The sequence below is a fragment of the Zosterops lateralis genome (assembly GCF_965231275.1).
Source record: "Zosterops lateralis genome assembly, chromosome: 2".
Lineage (NCBI taxonomy): Eukaryota > Metazoa > Chordata > Aves > Passeriformes > Zosteropidae > Zosterops > Zosterops lateralis.
Window position 1 is genome coordinate 9,885,774 of NC_139763.1, and position 18,796 is coordinate 9,904,569.

Consider the following 18,796-nt stretch of genomic DNA (forward strand, 5'->3'; position numbering starts at 1 on the left):
TTTATGTCCTTCTTTCTGTTTGTTGAGGTCTGATTCATAGCAACAGTTTGACAGACATGCTGTTCTTGTGGAGTGTGATGCCTTTAGGAAACGTGAGGAGCTCCACAAACCCATTTATCACATTCGTCCAAAATGCTCACATTACAAAGAACATTTTTTATGTTCTGCCTTTTCGTAGTTTTCTTAGCCAAAGACCAGCATTGTATCATGTCATCCTGCTGGCTGTATGTCTGAAGTGCCTGTTTTCATGCCATCCTAAATAATCCTCTCAAAGGGAAGAAATTGTTTTCAAATGTTACTCTGGAAATTTTCCTTTTGAAGCTTTGATGAGTTTCCACTGGTATCTAGCAAACACTTGCCCTGAATATTCAAGCATAAGGAATCCTCCAGGTAGAGGAGGTGCTTACAGGAACCACAAGTTAAAACTGTCCCGAATAAATGTGAAGAAATTAAGGGTTCTCAAAGACATTTGGGTTTTTTTTGTCAGAATAAAGATTACCATTGCTGATAATGTATTTTTCAGTGATAGGTGGATGAAAGAACTGGTGATGTTTTATTAGTATGTTATTTTATTGCTGTCAAATTATTTGGGAATATTTTTGCTCTCTCCCATTTTATTTAAGGTGATCATTTTACACACATTGTTTCATGCTTCAGCTCAAGCAGTTAGATTTCTTTACTACTTTTCATCAATGCTACATTTTTCATGCAGTTTTAGTTCACAGGAATAAGACTTAACCATTCTTTTACACTACCATTTTCCAGTGAAGCAGCAAGGGAAAACATGGAGGAATTGAGTGAATGTCATATTCTGGATTGCATTTACTTCTTTAATATTCTACAATATTCAAGATGTCACACTGAATGATCACACAAGTTCTGATCACCTTCCCATAAACATCCACTGTTGGGAGGTTTTGCTTCAGTGAGCACCATTTTATTTATTTATTTATTTTTAATTTCACCTGTCAGAAAGTCAGGCATGGTTGCCACTGCTGGCAAAGTGCCAACCACTCCTAGGCTGGCTAGGTCCAGAAAAATCACATTTTAAATACTTTAAATTAACTATTCCTTGTTAGTTATGCTTGGTAAAGGAAAGGCAAGAGGAACTTTGTAGATAGGTAGGGCTAAGCACTGAATAAAGGCTGGCAAGAAAGCCAGAAGGCAGCGTTTTTGCAATCATGCCCTTTGCTGTTATTGGGCTAAGAAAGGCCAAGTTTGATAAGATTGCGTCTCTATTCCCTGAGGAAAAGCAGCACTGTCAGATTAGCCCTGCTCTTCTAAGGAGACCTTTTTACTCAGCAAGTAGCAAATGATTCACTCCTGTAAACTGGACCTAAGTTTGCAAGTATGACATGTTTTCCTGGGAGGCTCTGTCTAAACCTTTCCACACTAAGAGCAGAAGGCAGAGATTCTCTTTCAGTAGCTCTGCATGGTGACAGCTCCCCAGACAGTGGCCTCTTTCCCATGCACCATCCCAGCCTCATGAGTATTCAGTTTCAGCTGCTGTTTCAGCATTCTGTTCAGCGTTTCTTTCAGTTATTATTCAGTTCGGTCGAGTTCAGCATTTGTCCTTGATTCACAACTCAGTCTCTTAGGTAGTCTTGTGGGATATCCTTAGGTAAGTGATTTATTGAGTTACTTTGTGATAAAAGAGGTGTATGTGAATAGATGAAAGATAGATAAATATATAGATATGGATATTAATAGATATGCACCAGCTTGCCTTGTACAATTCTATAAATACTTAGGGGAAATAAGAGATAATTAAATATACCATTATGTCATGTCTGATATTCCAGGAAAATATTTCAGCCAGGAGCCATCTCCCTAGATCTCTTATTCAAATAAAAGTCAACAAATTACAGTAAGCACACTGTCAGAAAAGCTCTTTCCTCTGATATTGTAAGTTGATTCCACATGATGGTAGTCAGGACAATTCCATTAGTGGAACTAAAAAATGTTTATGTGTTTAATATATTTTGGGATGTCTGTTGTAGCTACAATGGGAAAGGCTTGTTACCCCATTCAACAGCTGCCAAAAATGTGTTCTAAAGTCCAGCCTTGAACCTTGGTGTGACTTTATGTCCCATGCTACTGTCAGTGTCTGTCCCCTCTTCACTTGGGAAGCAATCTTAGTCCAGATCCCAGCTCCTGTTTGGATAATCGTGTGAAATTCCTGTTCAGGAAGGTGGTGGAGAAACAACATCTTTAAAATGCCATTCTGCCAGAGAGCTGCTTGGCTTGAAGCTGGAACTGAGAAAAGAACAGTTCTAAAAGGGAGGCCTCATGTTTTTCATGGGATGTGTGAATGCAGTGTTTGACAGCACAGAAAAAGGGAGCAAGGCTGGGCTGGCAGAACAAGTTGTGTTGTCTTTTAGGGGGAAGCTGCAGCCCTCATATTCACTTAGCAATAAACTATTTCAAACACTCTGGGGAACACTGCAGGTTTTCTTCCATTCTTTGTCTGTATAAAACAGGCCAAACACAAACACACTAAAGTGAATAGAGTCTGCACTCTTCAGTTAAAACTTGGAATGCTTTTTTGGTGTTTTATTTCAACGAGTTTTATCCATTATTAGTAAATTTCTTTCAATTCTTCATTAGCTTTTTCTGTCGACTTGCAGAACAATTCTTCATAGTTAAATTGCACAAGGAGAACCTGTCCCACTGCTTTTAGGGTCAGGATGAAATAATCTGAACAGCAGGAGCAGTGACAGTTCAATTAGCAACACTGGCAACTTCTGTGGAATGGAAACACTGCTGGAGCCAAAGAGTTTGCTGGCACTGAAATGTCTCTCGTGAGGGGGAAGGGAAGAGTCCTTGGTACAGTTTTTTAGATTAGTGTGACAGACAACAAAATGAGTAACCAAGTTGGGAAGATGTAAACACAGTACAAAGCTTTTCCACACCATGGTTTTGTACTGAAAGAACCTTTCTCAACAAGAACAGCAAGAGTTTGTTAGGAAATGTATGTACCATTTGCTGCTTTCAGTACATTCATTAACGAAACTCTGCCTTTTTGTTAGCTTTTCAGATTAGCTTTTCTTTTAAAACTGTGTTCCTGTAGTTGTGCTCTTATTTTTGTTTTGTTTTTCTTTTCGAGAGTTGTAGAATTTCTTGGTTCCTTTTGTTCTGTTGTTATTTTCCTCATTGCTGTATGAACCAAATTTCTGGAGCAACTTCCCAGTGACACATCTTCAGAGACTTTACTTGAGGAGTAAATTAATTTTCAAAATATCTTTTCATTTTGAGGAAATACAGTTATGAACACTGGTCTCATGAAATAGAATTTATATGCAGTAATCTGCATAAATACTCCCAAACTGTATCTCTTCCATAATTAATATGTTGACATTTTAGGAGGAAAGAAGGACTATCTTTAAAGTCACAGTCAATGAAAACAATTGAAGTTCTATTCCCAGCTCCTACTCCAGATTCTCATTGTGATGTCAGTATTTTTGCCTCTATTTTTCAAGTGAATGATTAAATAATTTTTTAATTCTCTATTGTTGGGCGTTAAAGGTCCTAATTTTTTGTTTTGTTTAGGTTTTTTGTTTGTTTGCATTTTTTTTTTTTTTTTTTTTTTTTTTTTTTATTTTGTTATCTACTCAGTATGGCTCTCAGTGATAATGAAGAATTTTAAAACATTTTTTTTTCCTCTGGAAAGGATGAACTCACATTAAAATTAATTTCCTCCAGGTCCTCTTCTGAATTCTGTGCTCAGTTCTGTAGCAAATGTCTGAATGTGGGATGCACCAATATGATTTCAACTAGTAATTCCATCTTTTAATATACATTCAAAGGTTGTGTCCTTTGCTTCCATAAAAAGGAGGTGTTGGGAGGGAACAGGAATGCACAAAGTGATTGTTTTGGAGCAGTAAGGAGTGTTTATTGTTGGCAAGCTGAGGCCTTAAAAGCATTAAATAAATGTTTTTTACAAATTCTAATTAGTCTTCTTTGTGCTAATTGCTTAATTTCACCTTTCAGCAGTAGATCTAAATCTGCCAAATAAATTACCGAATAAGCCATGATGTTCATCTATTTGTTAAAATATTATCTAAGACAATGAAAGCATATTTGAGAGAGAACAGTGGGCTTTTTTTTTTCAAGACTGCTAAACGGGATATGAGCTAGGTAGAAAATGGAGATCTAGAGATAATATTTACTGTAGAAATTCAGTTTTACAAGTAAATTGTATTTGTTTCTGAAAATTACTTACAGACAAGATTTTTTTTTATAACTCACTGTAAGCTGGAACACAGAATACAGTATAGAGTACAGAACTGTATTATGATTGATTTTTTCCATACAGGATACCACTTAACAATTTAACAGTTCAAAGTCACTGGAATAAAATATCTACATTTAGAAAAAAGAAACTTCAACTATGTAAATTTCCAGAAGTATTTTCAAAAATTATTGAAGTTCCTCAGACAAACGTATCCTGTACTTGTGGGTACTGTTGATCCTTCTGTTGATGTCTGCTTTACTGCATTTGATGGACTTTTGGGCTGTTATGAGTTTTCAGAAAATCTAGAAGAAAATGATGATTCCTTTCCCCTGCAAAAGGTTTTGTTTGTTCTTTAATCACAGGACTAAAGCACATGGATTTTTTGAGATGATCAATACTTTGAAAACTGTGCTGTTTTATCACCTGTGCTGAAACTCATGAAAAATTAACACTTTTTATCAGCACCTGAACCAAATCAATAGTTCAGGTAATTAATTCTGGCTATTTGATAGATCATTTTGCACAGGTAAAATTTGGGGACTGCATGGGGTATAAGAGCTTATTCTTGGTGAACTGAGAATTGCAGGTAATAACAGTGCTTGTGTGGAAGGGATTCAGATTACCCTTGTGTTCTGGGATAGATTGGGTTGGGAAGTCCAGAGTAACTCCATGTGACTTAATTCCCTGTGAGAGGGCACAGCTATCCCAAACAGATCCTATTTGTGATGTATAAAAAAGTATTTTTTAAAGGTACATATTTATCAAGAAAACAATACTCAATCCTTTAAAAGAATGTGATTAGGAGAAAATTTTGTGGCTAAACATTGGGTCCTATACGCAGGAATTTTGAATTTGGGCTCTGCTTTTAGACTTGATGTTTTATTACTTTCTCTAGAGAATGGTGATATGAAAACTTCTTGTCACACATTTCAGTAACAGATCAGAGCTCTGCTCAGTGCTTAGCACTGTAAGGCTTTCATCTGTGTTAGGTCTTACAGGCATTATTAAAATAACACTTGGTTTTAGCTGTCTTTCTTACCCTTGAAGGAGATCAAATGGTTTGCACTGTGCCTATCACTTACAAAGAGCTATTTTGAAAGTAAGCTCGAGTGTGGGAAATTCTGCCTCACATTCCCAGGAGCACATCCCAGCAACGTTGGTCAAGGGACACCCTTAAAGTTCTCAAAATGAAGTGTAGATACACCCACAGTACTGAGGAATCCTACACACAAACAGAACACAGCCAGCTACCTACATCATATTGCCCTCACCTGCACTGTCTCCAGCCTGCAGTCAGAGTTCAGTGGGGTTTGTTTTAATTGTTGTCTTATTTTTGTTTCATTTGGTCTTTTAGGACCAGGGAAAGGGATGTAGTGACAACACTGTCTTTGTACAAAACTACAAATTTATGTGTGATTGTGTAACCCACCACCACATGTGATCTGAAGCAATGATTATGACAGTGATGGTAAAAAATCCTTATGTATTGAAAATTGGAGACAGAGGAGAGAGAGGACTCTTTTGTGTCAAGAATCACTGAAAGGAAAAAAATATGCAAGAAACAGCAATTCAAATGGCAAAGCTGAGGTTTCAATACACCAAGGAGACCTGTGATGACTTAAAAGCTCAAGTGCAAGCACTGAGTTAGTGGTTGCTTAATTCTGAGAGGGATTTCAAGGTAAAAGCAAGAGGGAATTACACTAACAGACTCATTCCTTTTAAATGCATGAACAGGGCATGTTATGGTGAGGTGCACATATGGTGCATATCTTAGCAGTCTGCAGTCTTTTAGGATGGTTCTCATAACTTTAAAATACATTGCCTAGCTTCCACTTAAGAATTTTCTTGTGTGGACAAAGAAAACCCATTTTCTTCACTGACAAAGACAAATCACTTTCATCATGTGAGGATATTGCAATTTGTTTCTAATGTATAAACGCCCCTTAAGTTTAATTTCTCTACACAAAAGGAAGATTCCTAGTCAGTCAGGGCAGCATGGGATGTGTTTCAGTAGACTTGGGATCTACTCTAAGTACTGCCAGGGGCTTGTTAAATGACTTTAAGGAAATCACCTTGCAGTCATTTTTCTAATGTTTAGAGCTGTGACTGAGAAGTTCTGTGTGATGCAAGTAATGTCATATTAACGCACACCCTTGTCCAATCAGGGTGAAAAAATTAAGTTTTGGATATATTTTATGAGCCTGTTTTCTGTCTTAACAGGCAATTTTAGTACTGGTAGAGCAAAAACTGACTGATCAAAACATCACATTATACATTAACAAATACGTCCCTTCACTATTTTATCATTAATATAAAGGAGAAGTTCTTTGTATAAAACAATGCTTGATATATTTTGCAGGTTTTGCATATTGAAAATACTAAAAAAAAAAAAATAATCATAATTTAATGCCCAATTAAAAATCAAGTAATTGCTAGTGACCACAAGGAGGAAAAATTATATTCTTCAAAGAAAACCTTCAGTAGCTTGTTTATTTTAATTCTTTTATAAGCTATGGAATGTATTTCTAGAGAAAACAGATGCTGACTATGACCAATAAGTACAGAAAAGACTATATAATATATAGGAGTGAAGTATAAAAAATATAATCATTTTAGCAAGCAGTAAACCTCAATCCAGATTTAGAAATTTTCAGAAGATCATAGTGAAAGTAAAAACTAGAGGATTGGGCTGTGTTTACTTTTTAAAGGTATTTTTTATAGGTGAACATTATTAGTTCTCATTGATGCTTCCATTATTTTTCATTGCTATACAATTTCTTCTCGAAATTTCCATTTCCCTTAATAATTACAAATGTGTTTGTGTTTCAGTTCCATGGCTCCATGAAGCAGTCTGTATATTCCTGTTTCTCACACTGTGTTAGTCATGGACACCTATTTGTGTCAGCAGTGTTCAGGTACTTTTTGTGCTAAGGAAGGCACTGAAAGTAAAAATACCACAGTTTTTGCATTGTATCCTCATATCCAAGGAAATGTTTCCATTTTAGGAAAGGAGTTTCATTTTCAACCCTGACCTTTAAGGAAGAAGCACCAGAACTTTCTATTCATCGCTCATTGTAATAGGCCCAGTGCCAGCACAGGGGTCCTGGTTGGATCTTTGAAATGTACCTCAAAACTTGTAGCTGTTTCTATTGGGCAGGAAGCCAAAAAATCTTCCTAAATCACTGAGTACATAAGAAAGAGCACAGAGATGCTCAGGGCTTTTTCAGGGTGTCTTAACAGGTGCTGAAAGGGCTTGCACTGTGCAAGCTTTTGCTTTTTGTTTTGTATAGTTTGCTATTTTCTACCTTAATTAAAACCTTTTGCTTTTTCAAAACACATCTGATCAAGCCATCTCACAATTATTTTAAAGCCATTTCTGGGAGGTTGCAGGTCAGCCCTCAGAGCCTGATACATCTTTTTAGGACTCAAAACACTCTGGCCACCACACAGCTTGTATCACACGGTGGTCCCTAATGGTAATTTAATAATTATTAAAGCGTTGCACTAGGAAATCAAGCAACTGTTGCCATGTTTTATTGCTGTGAAAATATGGAAAAGGTGGCAGTGATGCTGTGAAAAATATGGAAAAGGTGGCTGTGATGCCAAGTGGATGTGAAAGAAAATATCAACAGATTTTTGAGGAAGTTGAATTTAATCGTAACTGGGCTGCATAAACACAAGATTTCAGGGTTTCAGGCAAAGATTTTCAAAAGAAGACATGTGACTTATCATGCCTCAATATACATCCAAAATCACTGCTAATCTTGGGATAATAGCTGCTAATACAGCCAGTGAACAATCTTGGTTATATCGAGCCATAGATTTTTGACTCAGATCCATTTGAAAAAGCCTGCACTCTATTTACAATAATCCAGTAATCTTTATTCACTTCAGTTCCTTATTCTCCCACAACTCCCTATTTCTGGAAGGATTCCAACAGTTAAAAAAAAAAATACTACACATGTATTTAAAACCCATTTTCCAAAATGTGATGAAGTAATAGAAGGAATTTAATGAGGAACATCATTATGTGTTCAACAGAAAGCTCTCTCACTGATCTTGTCGCAAAAAAAAGAATCTTCCCCTCATTACTTGTGTCTTTCTGACTCAGCCAGGCTTTCATGTAAAAATAACACTAAGCTCACAAACTTGTGGTGGAATGGCAGCTATATTAGACACAGTTTTATTACCACTTACCAGTTATTTTTAGAAACCACAGATCAGCTTTTAACTTGAGTGGCAGAGTAGCAAAGATTGTTCATAGCTGGAATTTCTCTGAGGACATAGAGAGGTACCAACACTTAGGGGAGATGGAAACCAAGACTTCGAATGACAGCTAGTATTAGCCAAGGAGTATGTAAAACATCTCTATTGATTTTTTTGAATAAATCTTGTCAATTTGGCATTATTTTAATTTTTGAAGTGCTGATCAAGGAATTTCTTGATGTAAAAACTTGCAAAAACTCTGTCAATACTGATGATCATGAGGATCTCAGAACAGTAATACGTTTGCCACTGCACACTTCTGAGCATGTTTTTTTTTAAATATATATATATATATTTTATTTCTGAAAATTTTGAATCTTGTTTCATCCACAATGCTATGGTATTGTACATAGAGACTTTGCTACACTCTGTCAGACACAGCAAAAGTAAAAAGAAAGCAGCATTTCTGTTAGGGATCCTGAGGAAAAACTTCCATTGGTTTCTAATCCTAAAATCTTCTCAGGATGCCATCAAGCTAACTCCCTGAGAAAAAGAAAAGTCAAGAAAAGAAAACTCAAAGCATTTACAGGTGTCTAATGGAGAAATATAGTTGTTGCTGCTATGAGGCCAAATAGAGGTGATTGTTTTGTTTGGCAGGGATGAAAATATTGCAAGTGCTACTAAGGAGAAGTAAATTAAAACCTTCATTAAATAAAAATAAGAATGTTAGAGGTTCTCTAGAGAAAGAGCCTTGTGAAACTTCCATTGATCAGTACATTTAGTAATATAAAATAAATGAGCATTTTCTAAACCAAAATACTGAAGACAGAATTAATTTATAAACTCTATTCCTTAGTATAATGTTTTTTATAATGTTCATGGTTTACTCAATATAAGGCTCTTTGAAAATTGAACTTCTAATATTTTCTCTCTCTTTGTGGAAAAAAAGGTATGAATTTTTCTTTAAGGGGAAAATTTAAAATTTCCTAACTCATATATTTAGAATTTATTTGAGTTATTTGTGCTTAATGTTTTGTTCCTAACTTGAATTTTAATCTAGAGTACAGGCTGTCTATCTAAATGTTTTCTGAGCTCCTACAAATGTCAGCAACATAGTTTGAATATTTTCTGAATAAAATATGTTACTATTATTTTGGTGCTTAATGATGGACTTGAAGACCTGAACAAAGACAAGGTTGTTAAATTATCTGAAAGTAATAATTAAATGTAAATGTTGCACTAATCATCATGTTGTTATAGTAACAATCAGGAACTAATAAATAAGTCCAGACACTTATTCTTGAGGAAATTACTATAAGGGAGTAAAAATAGTAATTGCTGTGCAGCAATCATTCTGGTTAATCAAGAGGCATTTAACTATAGTGCTGTAAGTTAAGAACCTGACTGACTCAAACATGGCCATGTTAAAAAAATAATTAAAAAACAGCATAGAAATTGTCCATTGATGTTATCTATTGCTGATGTAAATTTGGACTGTGTTTGGGATGATATATCGCCTGGTTGATTGAATTTGAATGTCTGTGGATAAAGCAAACAAATATTAACCCCTGCCTCTCCTCCACTTTCCTTCTCAGATATTAAATATTGTATAATGTAAAGACAAGTTTTTAAGCCCCTAAATGTCCTAATGCAATGCTGTCACAATAGCAGTGATGACTCTAACGTGAACAACCCCAAAGAGCCCCCAATGCACATCTCCTTCCTCTTATTTTTCCTAGACTTGATTTTCCTATTTTAGTGTAACCCAATACAGCTCTCAAACATTTCAGACATCTTCTGTCATTCTTACCCTCAGCTGTTTAGACAAGACTTCTTATCAACTTTTCCTTCCTGACACAGATCCTTATCTTAATTGATAGCATGTTTTCCCATATACCACATCCCCATGGGTTGTGATTACTTTTCTTGGCTGATAGGTATGTCAAAAAGGAGCTGAGTCTGGAGTGTGAAAGAGACAGATGTGTTTAGAGCAGCACAGGAAGAAGTAAAAAGGGAGACATTCTACAGACAGAGGAGACTTGTGGAATAGAGAGTTGAAGTAAAGACAAGGAGAAGCTGAATGGAATGAAATGTGGTTCTGTCATCTGAGAGCACATGAAGATGGAAGAGGGCAGCCTGGCTTGCTTTCCTGCTGATGCCAGTTACAGCAGCATGCAGCTAAATTAACAGCTGACTTTCTTCACTTGTCTAAATGCAAAATTCAGAATTACATTCCTCACACAAAGTTCACTTGGACATGCTTCAAAACAGCTGGACATCTGCATCAAAAAACCCTTTACCAAGACTGAAATTTTTGTAGTTAGGCTAATGAACAAGAATTAGACATCAGAGATCAGTTTGAAGATTTCCTGCTGCCTTCAGACTGGAGGATATCAAACCCCAGTTTATGTTGGTTTAAAATGAAGGGCATGTTAAGGAAGAAATGCAAAATGGGGAACTCAGTTTTCGAAAGCATGTGAGAGCTCTTTTTTTATGGGAATTATGAACATGTAGAAATGAAAATCTTGACACCTGTAGATCCAATGCCACAAATTTCTAGCATAGACATTTTTATTCATCCTTGGGAACCTGCTCTAAATGAGACTGTTAGGACTAAGGACTCAGATTTGTCAGATTTTTTAAAACTTAAATCCCTTTAAGACCTTATCTGCTCATCTAAAACTGTCAACAATATTTCACGTCATTATTGACTTAAAAACTGAATTGGCTTCTCACATGGAACAGATAAAGTCTTTATGTAAGAGATCATGCTGGACTTGATTTTGTGATGTCTTGGTGACTGATGATGTCTGGGCAGCCCTTCTTGAACACATGGGTTGGACTGGAATGGCCCGCAAAGCCTAACCTCAACCATTTGTAATTCAGAGATACATTAGAAAGGATTTAAGCAGTGTTGGCAAGGAGAGGTATCCATTCTCTGTTTGTGTCAGTGTTTAGGCTAAGTTGTTGCAGACCTCCCAGGGAGATCACTGAATTCAGCACTTGTCTGCATGGGACAAAAGGAGTTCTCAGAAATGGTCTTTGGCCTCAGCTGAACATGACGAGGCCAAAAATTGTGAACTTGGAAATTGCTTCCTTTTTATTAATTTTAAGTAAGTTCTTTTCAGTAAGAAATAAGGGAACTCTTGCAGATATATTGAAAGATGAAAAAAAAAAACCAAACAGGCATGTAAACCAGATGTCCCATAGTATTTTTTTCTATTAGGTAGCCAATGCTGGGATGTATTTATGGTTCCCAAACAGCTGAAGATAAGCAGGGAAGAAGATGTATACTATTATTTTTTTCTCTTAAGGGAAAATGACAGAACATAAACATTCTACACAACTTTTTATTCCTGGTTACATAAGTTGCCTGAAATTTAAAAGGCTCAAGAACTAATTCATTTTCTGCACTTCTTCACTTTTTAATTTGGAAATCTCTCTGCTAATATAAGCAATTTTGAAGCTGCACAAGTTATTTTATAACTTTCAAGAGCAGTAATTCAAGAGTACCTATAAGACCTGTTACAGTGAGACTGTAATTAAATTTTAACAATAAAAGCCCAAAAAACTAATTTTCATAATTTTGCATCAGAACTAACAGAATGACCTAAAATTCCATTTCAAACTCACCAAGTCATATTTCAAGAGTAGTCTTAACATCTGACAAAATTTTCATAAAATGAGACACTTTGATCAGAGTGATTGCACATTCTCTGCACATTTGATAAGTTAAACTATATATATTTGAATTACATGTAAACACCGTATGACAAGTCGTACTAAATACCACTATTACCATGGGTTTTTTGTAGTAGGAGAGTTTTTATAAACAAAAGGGTTACATGTAAATGGGCTAGGCCAGACCCAGCCACCTACAGAATACACAGCATTCATACCACCACTGTATATGGCTCAATGATTTCTCTGCTATTGATTCCCCCAGGTGTTTCTGAATAAAAATCACCAATTTGTTGTGTGTTGAGAACCTGCATGTGTAGTCTCTGGGTTTCTCAAGCCACCTGCTGAGTCCATGTTTGAAGGGGTGGCTGTTGGACTACAGAAAATGAACAGCCAGGCAAGGCAGAGAGGAGAAATAAGAAGGCACAGAAAAACCTGTAGGAAAGGGACACATTTTGTGGAGGAGTATTGAAAATGATGTGTCCAGGAGCTTACAGGCTCCTGCAAGTCAGAAAAATAAGGCAAACCAGACACTGCTCCCGTGACCTGAAAATAAAATATTTCTCACTTCTCCTAGGTTTTTCCCCTCAAGTGTTTTCCTCTAACAGATTACTTTTTTCTTCTTGAGAAATGCAATTAAAAGAAAATTTATGCAATTTTTATCAGAAGCAATTTAATTCTTATAAAAGCCTAGACTAATCCTTGACATTCTTTACTTTTTTGCTTTTTAGGAAGCCTTCCTCCACCTGCCATCAAACATCAATATAGATGTTGATGATATCAGGTACAAAATATTCATTCAATTCATTTTCCTGAATAGTCTTGCCATTGTTCCTGTTGCACGTAACTGCCATTGTTCCTGTTGCAGAAAGAGTCTGGTTGAGGATGGTTCTTTCTGTGATGTATCAGGCAACTTCTTTCTCTGATGTATCAGGCATTTCTGTGAAAGTCAGGCAACTTCAACAGGCACTAACACTATGGAGGATTAAATTAGTAGTGATATGTTCATGTAGTTTGAGGATCTGTGGTAGTGTCAGCTCTCCCTTTGACATCAGTGTCAGAGCAAACCTGACCTTAGAGGACACAAAACACTGTTCTGAGGCTCAGTGCTAGCATTAATGCCACCTCTCTCCATCAGAACAGCCTGCACCACTTATAATCAGTTTATAAAGACACAGCAGCCTGTTTAATCACACCCAGTGTCAATGCTGGCATTTGACTTGCTCATGTAGATCCCTAAAAGATTAGAGCTTGTTTTGTTCATGGCAGGATTTCAATGCACAGACAGCTCTATAAATGTTCCCACAAAGCTAAACTGTCTAAACAGGCTGCCGTGCAATTTCAGGTGGTGCAGGATGCTGTCACAGCACTTAAAACAAGATACCAAAAGCAGGAATTGTGAGGGAGGAATAAAGGAAATTATTCCAGGAAAAATCCAAGACTTGCAATTTTAAAAGTACCTGTAGTGGTGTGTTTTTGGTTTTATCAGTTTTATGTATGTATTTGTTCCGTGTTTTATATTGTTTTTTATAAGTTGTAATGGTTTGCCCCATGTCACCCATGTTCAACCCTTCTTGGTTTTACCCCAACCCCAGTTATGTGTCAGTCATAAGTTATACAGCCCCTGGGTCTTGTCTGTCACTTTGGGGGTCTCTCGCAAAAGTCTGGAAAGTTCCAGTGAGGGCCCCAAGTGATTGAACAAGACTTCAGCTGTCTCCCCATCCAGTTATTGATTTGTTATAATATGTGCCATTTACCTGCAGAGCCACACCCACATGGTCCCTGATTTGTGCTCAGTTAAACCCATCCCTGAGTTCCTCCCCCCAATAAAGGATGTTACTTTGGGGGGTTTCCCGCCTTTCACCCTCTGCTTCTGCCAAGGGGTCACTTCTGCTGAGGGGTGTCTGCTGAGGCAGATACCCTGAACTGAGGTTATCTCCACTGGGGGAGGAATAAAGCCAGTAGTTAATCCTGAGCAGAGTCCCTCTTTCTTTGCTGCTGTCCTCACTTGACTCCTTCAGGCAAACCAGAACCCAAGGGATCAGTGAGGTTCGTCCTGCTACCAACCTGTACCCTAAACTGTTGTGGTGTCAGGGCTGGCCGAGGCAGAGAGACAATGACACCTCTACAAGTACCAGTAAACCTGAAGGGGCAAGAAGGATGATCTTTGCAAAAGGATGGATTGAACCAGCCCATTGGAATTACACGGGGAGAGTCAATTACAATCCATTCTTCTACTCGGAGCCAAACCTAAAGCTACACTTTTTTATTTTTCTTTTCAAATGCCTTTTTCAGAGACTTGAAGTGAGCTCTTCAACTGGTAGACAAAGAGAGGAGATACTTGTTTTCTCTTTCTGTATTAAAGAGTATGATATTATTGGAATGCAAAAAAAGATTTCAGTATGAGTAGCTGTGCTAGAACACACAGACATCTATTCATCCAATGACCTTTTAACACCCATCTTTCAGTGCTATATCAATTGTTTTTCAGCCCTGTAACGGTGTCAGAAGCCTTTATAACCAGTAATGAAATTTGTAATTCTAGGAATGTGAATTCTTCAAACATTTGGTTGACTTTATCAGAAGGGAAAAAATGAATAGATAAAAAAGAAAAAATCTTGTCTTCTGTGGACTTCTTGCTTTTTCAAAATTATTATTTCCTCTAAATTTTCCATTGTTTCCCTGAAATTATTTCTACTTCGAAGTATTTAGAACTAATGAACTAATGTTCATATGCATTTTTTTCACATAGGAACTACAAAACAAAAGAATGCACATATAAACACAGATAAACATGACTGCCAATATACATTGCGATCAGTAATTACTATTCTCTTGAAGAGCATTTCTTGAAGAGTATTTTCATGTATTTTGTGAATATCAGAGACTACTAAATTATCTCAGTAATGGTTGCCAAATTTGAATTCACATTATCCTTTTTTTTTGTTTTTCATGAGTAGTTTCCAAAATAAAATTATTTCAAAATCGAGAGTATAATTACAGTAAATTAGAAATAAAGTAAAAGTAGAAAAACCACAAATATAATTAAAATAAAAGTAGAAAAAACACAAATAGAATATCTTTGATATTCAATAAATTTTCTAATATTAACATTTTCCACTTATGATATGGATTTTTTCAAAATGTCAGTTTCATTAATGTGGTCCAGAATTCAATGAAAAGAAAGTATAAAAAATACATTTATTTAAAGATATCAATGAAAAACATCTGCATCATATAATTACACTGGAGCTCTACTTTCAGTCTACAAACTGTTGTAGTGGTATTTTTCCATTCAACTGCAATTGTTTTATTATTTTGTACATGCAAATGTTTTGTACATACCAGTGTTAATTTCTCTTTAGTTGTTTGCATTTTCATCCTTTGAAATGACATAAATCCTGAGTTTGATGCTGACCAGTTTCTTCAAGGAAGACACATCTAAACTGAAAATAAAACATCATAGAGCCCAGTGAAATGAGAAATTTATGTAAGCACTATATCCTTTTAAAACACTCGTGGGAGGATTTTTTTTTATCTGGATAAACACAATAAATATCGGTATGAACATTTGCTGAGAGAGCTCCTCAAATCCCGGAACTCTTTGTCTTCTGCTTTCTGGTGTTCCTTCCTGGCCTTTATAGCCAGAATATATTGATATTTCTGTCTAGACAGGAGGTAGTCACAGAACTACTACAGGGAGCAGAGCTCAAACATGTAAGGCACTCTCCAGGGTAAAAGAAGGAAAAACCCAAGACTTTAGTGACTGAATAAAACAAACAAACAAAAAACTTACTAAGTCCTCTCAGACCTTTTTATATAACTATTACTTACTGAAATTTAAGAAACAGAAAGTAGTAATTATGAGAAACATCAAAAGCACAGCAAACCAATGGATACTTACTGCCTAATTAACTCATAACCATACAATTATGAAACAGTTTGGTTTGGAAAGGACCTTAAACATCATCTAGTTCCAACAGTTCCAGGGATATCTCCCACTACATCAGATTGCTCAGGGCTCCATCCAGCCTGGTTTTGAACATTTCCAGGGCTGGGGCACCCATAGCTTCTCTGGGAAACCTGTTCCAGCACTTCAACATCCTCTCAGTAAAGAATTTCTTCCTTGCATCTGATCTAAACCTATTTTTTTTTCAGTTTAAAGCAATGCTCTCTTATCTAACCACTACATGCCCTTGTCAGAAATCCCACTTAGTTTTCCTGTAAGGTCCCTTTCAGTACTGCAGTGCTGCTCTGAGGTCTCCCCAGAGCCTTCTCTTTTTGCTTTCTGAGAGGGAAGCCCAATGACTACATAATGCATCTTATAAATTGTATGTATTTAATTTTGTTGGTTTGGGTCAAATGAGAAATAAAAATTTTGAATCTGCTGACAGGTGAAATGAAGATATTTTCTTAAAATATAACAAGGAAGAAATACAGTACATATCACAGGATTCTCCCCAAACAGATTTCAGGTTATTTGCTCTTCATTCTGTTAAACAAAGAGAAAAAAACCCACAACTAATATTACAGCTGATGTGAATTTAATACCAATATGCAGTGATTTCAAAGTGTTTATGCTCAAGTGGCTATGATATGAATTGGACTAACATGAGCATTCTGGGGTCTTCTTATTTTAATGACAATGAGAAGATTTTCCTTTATCCAAAAGAAACACTGTAAGTTCAGTTGTGCATGTGCCTTGGTTTTGATCTTTACAATCTTGAAGCTGTCATTGTTTGGCAGTGGCAGCAGGAGCTCAGCCCAGACTTCTCCCTTTCTGCATTCCAGTCTCCCAGAGCAGCAGAAACCCAAATTCCTCCTGGCATGTCAACCACTTGATTTGTCAGACAGCAGAGTGGTCTTTTTCTGGACATGAAGGGCAGAACTTTCCCTTTTGTCCTGTCCCTAATTTGAGTGTTCTGGAATGGCAGAATGTAACTGAGTATTTTTGCCAAACACAAGTCAGTCACAGTTTCAGTGCAGGCCAAGCACAGAAGACTCAGTTCCACACTTCCTGCACCAATAGTTAGTTGTTTTACTGTCCTGTAATGAATTGTGTCAGATATCTACTACTATAATCAGATAATTGTAATAAGAAGAAAAGAAATCAAAAGGGGAGATTGCTATCCATTTTTCAGGGAAGTGATTTGCTTTATTCCCCTCTCCACTGCTGACCCTGTTCAGATTTAAGATACCAAACTATGTCTTTCCCCTCACCTCATATTACTTTACACAGCTGGAAACTGTACATTGCAATTTGGTGCCTGAGTTTCTACCTTGATTCCACATGCTCAGCGGAAGCACACACGTTCCCTAAAAGCACTTAGAAATCTGAAAGCTTTTTGTATAATTTTTGGCTATTGGGTATACTGATGAGTATAAATGTACATTGCTCTGAAACAGTGACTGGTGTTGGGCATAGTGTATATGTAAGCAGAATTTTCACTGATTTTTGAAGGAAATATGCCATCTTAGTCCAATGAGAAGTCCAGGCTGCCCACTGAACAACAATGAGTCTGATGGAGAAAGGATTGCCACAACCATGCTTTTATAATTTTATGTCTTCTCTAGAAATCCACTACCAGCCATTATTTGATCTCTGACACTCTGGAGTAGAAAACAGGCCTTACAGTCACTGCAACCCCTCGGGTCAAGTGGTCACCTCATGGTGCTGTGAATCACTAGTGAAGCCAGCGTTCCACTGATTATAGGAAGATCCTACTGTTTTTGAGGGGAAAAAGATATAAAAGGGGAAATTAAATTTGAATAGGAAAAAATTGCCTATCTCTATGGAGAAGCAACCTGGTCTAGGCTTTTGAGTACCCTGGTCTAGTGGACAGTGTGGAGAACCAGTGGTCAAGGTGATAATTTATTTCCTTCTCCTTATGCTTTAATCTGATCTGGTTCAAGGCAGGAAAAGGGCAGAAAGAAAGCTCCAGGGCTAGGATCTCCTGTGAAGATGCCCTTTCCAACCAACAGGGCTTCTCTGCCTAATTGCCAGAGCTGCCACACTTCCCTACACAGGTAAGCCTGTTGTTTGTCTTCTGGCTGACTTACAGGCATAGGACAACATGCAGACACTGAAAAAAGTTTCTACAAATTATTATAATTTTGCAACAACAATCAAGTGGCGCAAACTTTCCTTATTCAATATTTAAAAACATGGCAGTAAATACAAACCATAACTCAGAATCAATCATTTTTCTTTTTGCTAGTCTGGTGGATGCTTCTGAATTTGATAATCCAAGTGGTTCCAAATGAGCAAAAAACTGAGAAAGATAAAAAATGCATGTTTATATGAAAAAAATCATACCTCATTCAGCCTGTGAATTGAAATGAGGATAAGGAACTTGAGCAAATGAGGCTTCCTCAGTGACATCATTAAGTGCTCAAACACATAAGTGCCTGACTACAGAATTAAGTCTCTTCATTATATTCTTCCACATATTTTTAGAAGTTCAAGACTACGAGTGGAAGGAAGAAAAAATACCCAGTAAAGTGTCCTTGCATGTTCCAGGATTCCACAAGAGTTTATGTGAAATTTTTTCTTCCGTAAGAGTGATTATGAAAAATCTCTAGTATTGAAGAGTACTTAACACTAAGGTTATTCAACTCACAAACCTCCTACATGTGCAAAAACAATCTGAAAAAAAAAAAAAAAAAAAAAAAAAA

The 18,796-nt window shown here is 36.6% G+C and overlaps 1 long non-coding RNA gene across 1 annotated transcript; it reads left to right on the top strand.

The window, feature by feature from the left end:
* Window positions 1-1,539: 1,539 nt before the first annotated feature.
* LOC310906119 lies at window positions 1,540-18,128 on the top strand. The gene is made up of 3 exons (XR_014589355.1): window positions 1,540-1,621; window positions 12,853-12,905; window positions 18,035-18,128. It is a non-coding gene; the product is annotated as an uncharacterized lncRNA (long non-coding RNA).
* Window positions 18,129-18,796: the final 668 nt, after the last annotated feature.